The sequence below is a fragment of the Anabrus simplex genome, chromosome 2, assembly GCF_040414725.1.
Source record: "Anabrus simplex isolate iqAnaSimp1 chromosome 2, ASM4041472v1, whole genome shotgun sequence".
NCBI lineage: Eukaryota > Metazoa > Arthropoda > Insecta > Orthoptera > Tettigoniidae > Anabrus > Anabrus simplex.
Genome location: NC_090266.1, coordinates 443,037,582 through 443,052,128, shown reverse-complemented (window position 1 = coordinate 443,052,128; position 14,547 = coordinate 443,037,582).

Below are 14,547 nucleotides of genomic sequence, written 5' to 3'. Positions count from 1 at the left end.
ATGATTTTTACTTTTGATTAATGATGTAATGGACTGTCAGGGGAAGGAGGATAGGACAAGTCCCTGGTTCAATAACAAAGACTTTTCTGGCCTAGTTTTCGCAGGCGACATCCTCCTGCTCTCACTAACAACAGTCGGAATGGAAAACAGTCTTAGGAAAACGGCTGAATACTGCAGTACATTGAATTTGAAAGTAAATATCAAGGAAACAAAAGTAATGATTTGTAAAAGAGGAAATAAATTAAAGAGAAACAAAAGGCGCTGGTGGCTAGAAGGTGTATAACTAGAAGTTGTAAATAAATTAGAATATCTAGGAATCATAATAACATCGAATGGAATGTGGAAGGAACAAATAAAATGTGCCAAATAGAATTTGCCCTATTAAGCACAAGGTCTCTAGAGAGGAAGACGCCAAATATGGAATACAAGCTGCACAAAAATATTTTAAATACTCTCGTGATATCAAGAACACTGTACGGTGCAGAAATATGGGGTATCGCAGTAGACAAAAGGAATTAGATGTAATAAGTAACAAATTCTGTAAAATAATAATGGGCCTACCAGAATGCACAGCAAATAGTGGAGATAGAAGACTACGTGAAGATACCAGCATCCAAGCAGATACAAGCAGAAAAATAGTAAATTTTTGGTTAAGATTAAGAAGGGGTGATGGGAGGGAAATATTGAACCTAGCATACCAATATCAGACGAAACAGTTAGGTGATGATTATTGTGTGTCGAAAGTGAAAATTATGCTTGACAGAATAGGAATGAGAGAATACTGGGATAAAGAGATGCACAGTAAAGAGAAGATATTCATAAAAATTTAACGATTAGAGTGAGGGACATGGAGAAACAGATGATTAGGGCGGAATGTGAAACCAAAAGTACACAATCAGAATTTTGTGGAATTATTCAAAATATGTCAATAAGCAAAGAAAGGATCCCAAATAGAAATCTAAGAGATGTGTTGTGGTGGCTAATGGGGATAGGCCTATACAAAAATAAGGGGCTGAGAGAGAAACATAATGAAAACCATTGTTTATTCTGTGGTGAAATAGTGGAAGAGACTCGACTAATGAGAGTATGTAGGGAAACTTTTGGACTGAGAACTAAATATTTTGGTGATGAATATAAATCGAAAGTAGAAAGAGAGAAAGAATTTCATACAACAGCTCAATTGTTAAATAAGGAATGGATCACTCTAGGACGAAAAGCAAAAATTTTTTGTATTTTAAGATGTATGTGGTAGAAGGAAATGAAAAAATATTAGCATTAACCAAAAGTATTTTTAGTGTTAAACAAGTACTTGCATCAAAATAGTAAAGGTAAGATACATGGTGACATATAAGCAAGCATCGGAATAGTGTGATAAAAACACTGAAAAGGTTCCTTAAATGCCTGTGAAGTCGCTTTTGTGTCTTGCCTGAAAAAGTTTGACATAATATGTCGTATCTGCTGGAAAGTGGATATTTACAGTTATTTAAATTAATTCTGCTGTGAAGTAGAAGGGTGTGTTTTTTGTTAGTTTGCCGCGAGGTGAACAGTTATATTATATGTTTGTAATTATCATTTTTGTTTTAAGTTTAATGTATAAATAAGCTAAGATACATATTGTCTTAGATAATATAGCATTGCTAACGTGTACAACAAAACAAAGTATATTTAAACAAATTGCAGAGGAAAATGTAAAATGTAAGGCATGTATCAAATCGAACAAATTGGAAGAAAAGAGTGATCTCTCCCATAATTCTGGATAATCCAGCACTAGGGGATGGCGTACTCCTATTCATTCATTCATTTATATATAGTGTATTTATGCTTAATTAAAACTAGTATTGCGTATAAAGTGCTTGTAGTCTGACGGTGGGGGTGATGAATAATATTTTTACGGAATAATTATGATATACCGTATATAGGTCCCTACTTATGATCTATGATTGTATTTGGTACAATTTTGGTAGTCACTGCGGAAGACATAATGACTTCCAAGTTCACAGACTTTGATATCCATAACATCCTTATCTTAATCACGTTTTCCGAAGCCGAAGCGTTGTTGGTCTTTTCTTCTACAACTCAGTTCTACAACACTGTTCGTATATCATCTATGCTTGTTCCCGACACACAAGACATCCATTTCTCTTTTAGTCATGGAAGTAGGAGTCTGATTGTGCTTTTTAGGTATAGGTTGGAATTTGTTAAGACCCTGCTCAACTTCCACTGGCATTCCAGGGTTTTTAATGCTTCTTCTTTGAAATTGTTCTATACAAACTAATTGGATAAAGCATTCGGGTGAGATATCCGGCTCTTCAATATATTTAGACCCTCCTTAATTCATACGTTCATGTTGGTTTCGTAATGCGTGAAAATTTCTGTAAATATGTGCAGATATTTTTACTTATTAGAATAGAGTGCTCCCATCCCCTAGTTCCAGATCACCTGAAACTAAAAAGAGAGCACTCTTTTATTGCAATTCATTAAAGTTTGATACAAGCATTATATTTTTCTCTTATAATTATTTGATTATTACTTCACAAAATATAATTTGCTTTGTCCTACACGTTAACAGTACAATATTTTCTACGAAAAAATGCATCTTTCCTTCCCTTAGCTCATGGAATGCTTCCTCTTGTGTCACACGTCTTTTAGAGTTTCCTACCATTGATAACGTGCCTTAATTAACGGCTAAATTACGAATAGAAGATAATGACACGACAAGACAAAAATTTATATAATACTATATTTGATATTATATTTGATGCCTCTTGTTTAAAGGGGCCTAACATCGAGGTCACCTCCCCCATTTAACCTATTAGTAATTACACTGACTGACAGAGCAAATGCAACACCAAGGAGGAGTGGTTCGAAAGGGATGAAAGTTTGGGAAAAAACAGAGACGACACGGACGAATAATTGATGTTTATTTCAAACCGATATGCAGGTTACACAATGCGCACGGCATCGACTCAGTAGGATGTAGGACCACCACGAGCGGCGATGCACGCAGAAACACGTCGAGGTACAGAGTCAATAAGAGTGCGGATGGTGTCCTGAGGGATGGTTCTCCATTCTCTGTCAACCATTTGCCACAGTTGGTCGTCCGTACGAGGCTGGGGCAGAGTTTGCAAACGGCGTCCAATGAGATCCCACACGTGTTCGATTGGTGAGAGATCCGGAGAGTACGCTGGCCACGGAAGCATCTGTACACCTCGTAGAGCCTGTTGGGAGATGCGAGCAGTGTGTGGGCGGGCATTATCCTGCTGAAACAGAGCATTGGGCAGCCCCTGAAGGTACGGGAGTGCCACCGGCCGCAGCACATGCTGCACGTAGCGGTGGGCATTTAACGTGCCTTGAATACGCACTAGAGGTGACGTGGAATCATACGCAATAGCGCCCCAAACCATGATGCCGCGTTGTCTAGCGGTAGGGCGCTCCACAGTTACTGCCGGATTTGACCTTTCTCCACGCCGACGCCACACTCGTCTGCGGTGACTATCACTGACAGAACAGAAGCGTAACTCATCGGAGAACACGACGTTCCGCCATTCCCTCATCCAAGTCGCTCTAGCCCGGCACCATGCCAGGCGTGCACGTCTATGCTGTGGAGTCAATGGTAGTCTTCTGAGCGGACGCCGGGAGTGCAGGCCTCCTTCAACCAATCGACGGGAAATTGTTCTGGTCGATATTGGAACAGCCAGGGTGTCTTGCACATGCTGAAGAATGGCGGTTGACGTGGCGTGCGGGGCTGCCACCGCTTGGCGGCGGATGCGCCGATCCTCGCGTGCTGACGTCACTCGGGCTGCGCCTGGACCCCTCGCACGTGCCACATGTCCCTGCGCCAACCATCTTCGCCACAGGCGCTGCACCGTGGACACATCCCTATGGGTATCGGCTGCGATTTGACGAAGCGACCAACCTGCCCTTCTCAGCCCAATCACCATACCCCTCGTAAAGTCGTCTGTCTGCTGGAAATGCCTCCGTTGACGGCGGCCTGGCATTCTTAGCTATACACGTGTCCTGTGGCACACGACAACACGTTCTACAATGACTGTCGGCTGAGAAATCACGGTACGAAGTGGGCCATTCGCCAACGCCGTGTCCCATTTATCGTTCGCTACGTGCGCAGCACAGCGGCGCATTTCACATCATGAGCATACCTCAGTGACGTCAGTCTACCCTGCAATTGGCATAAAGTTCTGACCACTCCTTCTTGGTGTTGCATTTGCTCTGTCAGTCAGTGTATATTCATTATTCTAGTACACTCGGGCCTCTTATCCACCTCATTCTTATCCTTTATTATTCTCCTTCGTATTTGTCTTCATTTTTTAATTTCCTTTTTCCACATACTTCCAAAAAATTGCTATTCTTCCCTAGGTAACCCACTCTTTATTTATTACTTTATGCTTTGGTTGCTCTACAAACTTTTATTAGATCCACTTCTTCCATTTCATCTCCAGAGAGTATACACTGATTCTCGTTAATTCTCTCTCTCTCTGACCCATATTTTTATAAATTCCCATTAGACACCACACTATTCCTCCAACTTCTCTGTTAGGAAGCCTTTCTCTACTTATTGTCATATTGTGTAAAACTTTACAAAATTCTAGCAGTGTCCTTTTGGTTCCATAATCGCCTGTTTCTCAAAATCCTTCACTCTATTACATTCTTACTGAATCCATTACCTTTATACTGAATCTCTTTGCCGTAGTAGCTTCACATTCCTATTCTGTAAAGCATTCTTTTCACTTTCGTTACCCAGTAATCATCCTTTAAGTGTTCCATCTGTTGTTTATATTGTAAATTCAGTGTTTCCACCCTTTCGCCATTCTTAATCATAACCCATACTTTATTAATTCATTATCACTAGCAGATATAAAATATTTGTATGTAACGTGTCTTCAGTATTAGGCATCTTTCTCTCTAAAGCCTCGTGCTGGATAAAGCAGCCAACCTTTTCATTTTAGCACGTCTTATTCGCTCATTTCACTTCCAAATCGATGTCAAAGTAATTCCTAGATATTCTGTTTTATTGAGAAGTTCTGGTTTTATATCCTCTAATCTCCAGCCTCTTTCATTTTTATTTATTTCTTTTTTTATATATCATTACGTTTGTTTTCTTAATATTGATTTTATTCCATATACTGCAGTATTTACCAGTGTTATTAAGACTGTTTCGCATACCGCCTGGTGTTAGAGAGAGCAGAAGGATATCGTCCACTAACACTAGGCCGGGGATTTCTTTATTATTCATAGATGGGCCTGTTCTATACTCCTTCCCTTGATTATCTAATACATCATTAATAAAATGTATGAACACTATTGGTGATTATTTTTACATAGTATTTAAAATATTTAACCCATTACCGCCTGAATTAGCTGTTGTCTGAGCTTAATTTATTTATTGTGTTTTACCGCATATTTGAGTCAAAAATAAACTAATGAAACAAGTTTCAGAATTTTCGGACCACTAGGTCATAAGACATTTGAAGTTGCCATATGGCAAAGCTAGGCGCCTGCACTAACTATTTTTTAACAATGGGTTAGGCAGACGAATTTATGTTACAGGGTAGTTTTTTGTTTGTTGTACAATAACAGTGTTCAATAATCTCGGTATTTTTGTTGTAAGAATATGGAATATTACTTTTTATTCACATCACACCTAAAAATAGAATTATTGTATAAAGGAAAAACTATTTGTTTGCAGTATAGTTTTTGCAGGTTAAAACAAAATTATCACTGGAACAATAGAATAGAACCAAAAATTAAAAAAAACTAAGAATCAAAGAACTTCAGATGCAGTTACACACTATGGAGTAACTACAGTAGTCAATATTTTCTGAGACAGACGAAAGCCTTCCCTCAATACTTGCACGTTAGGCACAGAGATATAGAATGGCAATATTTTCCTGTCTAAGTAGCACTTCTGGAGTAACTTATTGTATCAAGAAATGAAAAATATGGCGATTTAGCAACGAATTTCATCAGAACTGATTTGTAGGTCTGCACAATTTAAAAATACTGCACACTTTCTGGTCTCTTGAACTAATATCCACTCAGCTGGTTATCGAAAAACAATTCAAAAATGTCAACAGTAGTCAGGTACTTGTACCTGCTGTAATTAGGCTCCGGAAATGTCACAGCCACCCTATACAAGAATCAGCCCCGTCGGTCTTAGTTTGTAATTTGATGTATTATTTTCTCTATAAGTTACCCACTCTCTTGCAGTTTCATGTATTGAAACAGAGCTTGCATCAGGAGAAACAAAAGACACTTCGTCCTCTAGAAACACACCTTCACCATTTTAACTAATGTCAGTTCTTTCATTAGTTAAAAGCTTCATTTCAGCACTGACACATAACTGTTGCAAGCTGAGATTATCAATACGCCCGCCATTATCTTCATCACCAAAGTCCTCATCTGTAAGTACACTTGCATCGGGTGCTTCCGCTAAAATATCACCATTGAGCTCGTCAGTCAGTAGCATATCCAGTCCTTCTGAAAGGGAAAATATCTTCCTGCAAGGAAGATGTATGAATTAGGATAAAGTAACATTATCTGACAGCTGCAGAAGTTTTACTGAGTATAAACGCCTAGCGTTGCCATATGGCAAAGCCAATGGTTCAACAAGCACTACTACGGCATTGTGCACCCATACTATTTCAAATGCTTAAAACATATATATAACAAAGTGCGCACAACACTACTGTAAATGTAATCTAATGAAACAACAAATTTTATATCCTTCTCAATCGAAGCTGGCAGCCATTTCGTAGGAATCTAAAAATAACCAACAGTCCACCACTCCTTGTGTCACAACAGTAGATTTTAAAATTAAATAAACGTAACTACTCATTTCTACAAACTCTTCTCTAAATTTTGGATAACAACACAGTCTTCCAGATTCTTTCTTGTTGCCAAAAGTACTAAAAGGAAAAGGCCCGAAGATCGTTGCCATATGACTACGTACGGCGCTAAGGGGCTTTAAGGTATATAGTGTGGAGTATTATTACAACACATTCCGTGGTTTCAATTTTCACAAGGGGCAAATGCCTGAGCGGTACGTTAATTAAGGCAGCAGCCGCTTCCCTCCTATTCCTACCCCTTTCCTATACCATAGTTGCAATTATACCTGTCTGTGTCGGTTCGACGTATTGCAAATTGTAAAGAAAGTAAGTTTTGCAATACTAAAAGTCCTTAAATATTCTATAGTTATAGCATGAATAAGACACCGATTACTGATTAATATGTCAACAAACTTTCCGAGTTACACGCGGAAAGGCAGGATATAATGTATTTCCCAATCAAGATCATTCCAGCAGCATACTACAATAAGTTGTCACCATCCTGTAATTTGTAAAGAACTCTTCCATTTACACACACACACACACACACACACACACACACACACACACACACACACACACACACACACACACACACACACACAAACACACACACAGAATATTGCAACAATATAATGAGGTGTTTAACAGCTTCAGAACTGTGCATGGGAGACTGGTGAGATACAGTGACGCGATGGAAACACGTTCAGTTGCCTCTGTATGCACGTCCGAACACAGGACAGTATACGGTGTGCTCACCACGAGCTCAAATACAATTATGAATCCTGGGCGATTTGGATTCAGTAAGGACCTGGGTCACGCCCTGCGGAGACACAGCCCTTACTTTCCACACTGCGACGATCAGTTCGTCCACTTTTATGGGTGACTGAGGTGGAGAAGGGGGGGGGGTGAAGACGTCTACCCATCAAGTGCCAATCATGTTAACTGAGAAGCTTATTTCCAAAAGGTACCAACGAAATACAAATTAAAGAATTTTAAAAACTTTTAAATTTGAGGTTATGATCCATAACATGCTTTTAAGGGAAGCTCCACAGCGTAGATGAGCGAGCAATACCACGTATCTGACAACGCTCATCCAATTATTAAATGTCCGTCAGACTGGTCACGCTTCCAAGCCAGGTGTGGATGTGCAGTACATTAGAACAATTTTATTGTGTTCCTTTTCCTATCATATTGTGTAAAGAAAAATGAAACTTAAATATATTATACTGCAAGAGTGTGCAAATACGTCATAAAAGCATACACGTCTACAGAGCGGTACTATACGGTTAATTATCCTTCACAAACCAGAATAGGAAAATGAACACAGCGAAACTTGTTCTGATGGACTGTATGCCTGTTTGCGGCTGGGACGCGTGACAAGTGTTTAGGAAAATAATGGATAGGAAGAACATAACCAGATACACGGTACTGTTCGCTCAGCGACGATCATATGAAGGAGAAGTCGCCAAAACGATCCAAATCCATGTGAAACAGGTCGTTGAAGATCACGTTTGATGGCAATAAGTACCGAAACCTTGAGCATGAATTGGCCAATACATAAAATATCCATGCAGACTACGAGGAGATATTTTCGGGGCACGTGAGCAGCAGCAACAGAACTGTCAAGAAGTCCCACAGCAATATTCTTCCGTGAATATTTCTTGAACTTTTAGAGTTAACAGGAATCATTTGTACCCTATCTGAACATAACAAATGGGTAAAATGAATTTTCGGTAGAAATTTTACACTCTTAATGGTTTTTCCTCTCTTATGCAAAATTTTACTAATTGATTTGGCAGCTTTAATAAATTATCTTCTCAAATAGGGCTGAAATGCGCCGATCTAATGCGGAATTGTAGAAGCGTATTGTCTAAGAGAGCTTCACAAGAGATGCTTACAGAATGGGGCCGGGCATTGGCGTGCTGAAATTTACCACGGTCGCCATCAAAGGGACAACCACTGCATTGGCTAACGTATTCACCTAATGTCGAGTGATCTCTCTCTCTCTCTCTTTAGTACGTTGTCGGACACAATTGGGAAGATCACTGTGACCAAGACACAGGCATGATTCAACTTCGACGGCATCACAGTGCCATTTGTTGACCCAGCGTAACCCGTCCCGACAACAGGACAGCCCCCATATCAATGTTGTTTGGTGATACGAACACTTGCTCCTGAGGCACGGGATCAGGGCACTCGCAAAACATTACAATTGCTTATCGCGTAATATGTGGCGCTACAGTCGCTTTATTTTCAACCATTCATGCTCGAGGGCCCGCCTAGGACATCCGAACGATGTGGTGATCCTCCCATACCATCCTGTTGGTCCTCTTCCAAGTTTCCACTTGTGTGTCGCCTTTTATCTCACCCTCGTAGCCTTGGACGTTGTACCGTAGATACACATTGGCTAATACATTCAGCTAGAACCTAAATCCGACAGAGAGAAGAGTTGAGATCATGCTCCTATTCATCAGCGGTGTATATTTCAGAAGCGACTCCTTCATGCCACTCCACTTCACAGATTACAGGTCAGCAGAGCTCTACTGGCTTCCGCATACAGGAGGTGGCTCGCTGCGGCCAATCGTATAGAGAAGGCAATACGAACAATCTGACTGGCCGGAAACCGGTGTCGTTTATGTGCCTTTTTCACAATATTCTCCATCTACAATATCAACGTGAGTGACACATTCCTAGGTGGTCTTGCATTTTCCATTTTCCCTAGTATGAATATCGTCGCTGTCACGACAAAACCTCCTATGCGAAATATTTTAGCTTAGAACGTTAGCCGGTAAGGTTCTGTCATATAAGGTGCAATATTGTGTGCATATTATCAAGGCATTCTCGTTCTTCATAATGTATGTGCTGCGGGTCAGTATATCTCCTAGAATATTATCACATAGGAGGTTTCGTCACGACAGCGACGATATGCTGTGTCACCGAGAATATACCTGAGTAAGCCTGACGTTAAAGAGGTAGCAAACAAACCGTCATCACGTTAACATAGTTAATTTTATTATTATTATTATTATTATTATTATTATTATTATTATTATTATTATTATTATTATTATTATTATTATTTTATTATTAGCTTTTCTACGGTACCTAACGCAGGGCCTACAGTGACAGGACCCTCTGTAATTAACGGGCAACATATGTGTCGAAGGACGTTATGAATAAAATGGAGCGATGCTGGGATGGGAATTAGAGGAGAAATTGATGATATCACAGAATACTTGTTTTCATTATCCTTCGTTCAGCACAACTTTTAAATTATCAGGGAGATTTTCAACTGTCAATTTTTAATGAAATTCCATCTCTAAGGACTTCACCTTCTTCCCAGGCCGAAAATATTGTACGATACATTTACTGTATCTTCTTCAAGTAGGTGCTTATATTTTATATTAACCCGTACCCCTTCCCATCCTGGTACATCAGCCATCCTTATAACACAATCTCCTGTGTGAACTGTTGGATGGGAAGGATGTGAAAAGAAAGAATATATTTTAACAACCTTTATTACATTAGAAATAGGCAGGAAATGCTTGATCACCCAGTGGTAGCAGTTATCATTTTCAGTCCAGCTGATATGGTAACAACCAGTAACAACATACTCGGGTGGAAATAGTCGGGTTTCATTGAGTGACTGGACAGGAGAGTGACAATAAGGCTGATTAAGGTGTTAATCCCGGTCTACAAAACTTCCTAATCTATAAAACTTGTGTTACTTCCCTTGGATATTAGTACTTTTGGATTAAGTTTCGTTGAACACTAAGATCTTTCACTTTTCCCATGAAGTCGTAATCTTTCACTGTTGAGTTTAAACCCCTTGGCGCTCCATTTCACCAGCCTTGTGGTATGGTGGGCGATGTCCAGGGCTACGAGTTTCACTCATTGTCAGACCGGTGAGGTTATCTTGGGAGCTGTCTGAAACGAAAGTTAGCGGACCTGTTCGTGGAAGCGGCTAATACGGCTGAGGATGCCACCACGCTGCATACGTGGTATTTCAGTAACGGAAAGCCATATGGATGGGCAGTAGTCGTCATGGCCAAGGGCCTCAATGGTTTAGATATATCACTGGTGTCGGCTTCCTTTGTATCACATCCCTCTATTGGTATTCATTATTAGGGACACTTTAAAACTCATCAAGTTTTTATACATATCGATGGCTTACTTCTAAAACCTCGTATCTCCCAATGCACTTCCATCCATTTTCTTCCTTAAGATTGGTCACGCCTCCCAGCCACATATGGATGTACAGTCCATCAGAGCAATTTTCGTTGTGTTCATGTTCCTATGGTAATGTGTACAGGAAAATGAACCTTGAATAATATATTGCCTTGCTTTTAAAGAATGAACTGTTCCAGAAAATTCATTCTGTAGACAATCGTAATATTTCGATATTCATTTGTTCCGTAGTACAGGCCAAGATTATTTGGCTCATGTCTGACAGCGGGCTTCAGTTAAGAGAAGTAATATATCGTTGCGGAGTGATAAAAATCAAGTGAATTTATATGCAACTCTGGAAGACCATTAAAAATGCTGTTTGGTTATTTTGAATGAGTGCGCTGTAATACCATTTCTTTATTAGCTGTTACAATACCGAGCTCGAATGCCGCAGTCGTTTAAGTGTGGCCAGTATCGAGAATTCGGGAGATAGTAGGTTCGAAACCCACTGTCGGCAGCCCTGAAGATGGTTTTCCGTTGTTTACCATTTTCACACAAGGCAAATCATGAGGCTGTACCTTAATTAAGGCCACGGACGCTTCCATCCCACTCCTAGCCCTTTCCTGTCCCATCGTCGCCATAAGACCTATCTATGTCGGTGCGACGTAAAGCAAATTGCACAAAAAAACAAGCTGTTACAATATGAGGTCGTCATGGCTTATTTACGCCAAGAAATATAACGTAAGGCACATTAGTAAATTAATAGCCATCTTTTATACAAGGAGATATTTGTTAAAAAATATAATTGTGTGGATATTTGCAACGCAAATCATGTTTGGGACAGACTGTAAATCCATGATATTCTGATAGAGCCCTAGCGAAATAATACCCTTTGTGTGACAAGATGACTGTTATCTCGAATTGCTGCAGATTCGGCCTTTTTCATAAAAGAGAACAGTGCGTCGGTCACAACGTCTTATTCTCCGAATCGTCGGCGGCGTAGACACACGCTCGTTCGTGTCAGAACATTAGAAATAAAGCGAGTCCTAGTGCATAGTGTGACTTAAAATGTGTGAATAACTTACCTGCATTTATTTAAATGCTAAAAAAATTTTAAAAACTTGCAGTGAGAATCAATCGGCAATATTACACAAATATTCGTTCGAGCGGTATAAATAAGTTTGAACAAAGAGTGATAGTAGGCCCCCTTCCCGGTACAGTTTGCAGAACTTGGGTTAAATAGAACAGAAAAGAATGACCAATTTATTTAATTATTGAAAGAGCGAGTCGTGATTAAACCAACATAATTTTCTTTTCTTTCATTGGAAATCGCGAGGAGGACAGCTAGAGAATTTCAATAGCCAGCGATTTAGAAAATAATTCAGACTCATTACGTTTAAAGGACACCAATCAGATTGTTGGTAATACAAAGATTGGCTTACTGTCCAAATTGATAAAAGTTTGCAACGTCAAGAACCGCTGATTCCACGTATACGGAAATAAACTGTTGAGACCACTCCGGTAACATCTTTTGTCAACAAAACTATGCCACACGAGTGTTATGGTGAAAAGATATCTGTAGCGAGTTGTAATAAAGTGTGTGCTAAGTTGAGTGGCTCAGACGGTTGAGGCTCTAGCATTCTGACCCCAAATTAGCAGCTTCGATCCTTGCTAAGTCCGGTGGTATTTGACGGGGGCTCAAAAACGTCAGCCTCCTTTCGGTAGATGTACTGACACGTAAAATAACTACTGTGGGATAAAACTACAACACCTCGGCGTCTCCGAAAATCGTCATAAGTAGTTAGTGGGACATATAAAGGAGAATATTATTAATAATTAATTAAGAATATGTGATAGTAACCTGCAAATAAATTAACAAGTGTTTTGTTCTGTTTAATTGTGTGTTGTTTGTGCAAAGGAAGAATTGTGCTCGTTATCATGATTTAGTGGGATTATATTAAGTGTAGCAGTTGCTGATGCGGAGTAATCTCTACCCATGCAGGGTGCAGAGAGCTGGTTATGATCCCTGACGCTGAAATCCAGCAGTAATAATAATGATAATTTTTCTTTGTGTTAAAGTGGCTAGGATATGTGCCATAATGAAGGTTCCCGTTTATTGAATGTTTATCTTAATATATTCCAAGTTATTTAATGATAGAGTTGAATTGATAACGATCAAGGTTAACATTTAAAGTATAATCAATGGATTTTTGACGATCAGCTTCAGTTGTCTATTTCATGTGTGAATAGTAGTGTCAAGTGTACAACGTTGACAGGTGTTATGCGTGGAATGATAATAATAATAATAATAATAATAATAATTATTATTATTATTATTATTATCACAGCAAAATCAAAATAATAATCATAATTCCTCCGAAGTAATGATACCTTTAAAGCTCATAAGTAATAATATGACTTGTTTTTTGGATGATTAATAAAAAATTGGGATCAGAATCTATGCAATATATTTAGAATTTTTAAAGTCAACGTAAATATCGTATGCGAGACGGGAATTTGTGGATGTTGTTAGCTGAAAATATTTTATAAGTGTGGAGTGGTCTGATTTATGGAAAATGAGCTTCAGTAAGATGGTGTGTGTCTCCAGATTTATCATTGAGAAAATATGACTCGCAGAATTCGGCTATCGACAACGATCGATGTTTCTCAGAATGCGATGGTGATTTAATTCATTGGCTCCATACAGAGAGTACAGTGTGCTATTCAAAGTAATTAGAGTTGAAACTTGAAGTCTCCAGTGTACCATGTCTTTAAAGGAACACTCATTGAAGGACACGACAAGTTAAGGTCAGTAGTCCGAGGAAAAATTCACTCCGCCAGACCGTGTTTACGATGTACGATAACTACCATAATATTTCATTTACGTGCCTAGGCAGCAATGCGAATACTGGGATTGTAAAGATGTTATGTTGAACAGACCATGCAAGAATATCGATAGTGCCCATGGTCAGTAACCACCACTGGTGAAATAAATACCATAGTCACTGAAATGTACTGAAAAGTAATCTATTGATGGACAATTAGTACGTAGAATTAGGCTTACATGCCACTTCCAAATGATACACGTCCAATTGATAGTAATATGGGTAACCTTCCTCAATCAGGATTAATCGAACTGTAAATCAGAAACTTTTAAAATTAGTGCTTGTACAGTTGCTTATTTAGAGGGATTATGTGTGCGTTTACTTACCGATTTATGCATGATTCCTTTTTAAAGGTTTCCTTTATTATTCGTGTGTGTGTTTAATTACGTACTTGTAATAGTGCTTGTGTGCGGTCACTTATGGCAAACCAACGTTGTTCATAGTGTGAATAATCCACCCGTTGTGATCATTGCGTAGTAGGATTTAATAAGGTCGGGTTTGGTTGACCGCTAGCATAGTTAATCGAGTGTAGGCAGGCGTTAAACAATCGGCGTTACTAAGACACGACGTCACTGAACATAGTTTCTTTATTACTTTGTTATGTTTTGTTATGTTTGTTATGTTGAAGGTGTGAAGATTTTGCTTGTCCA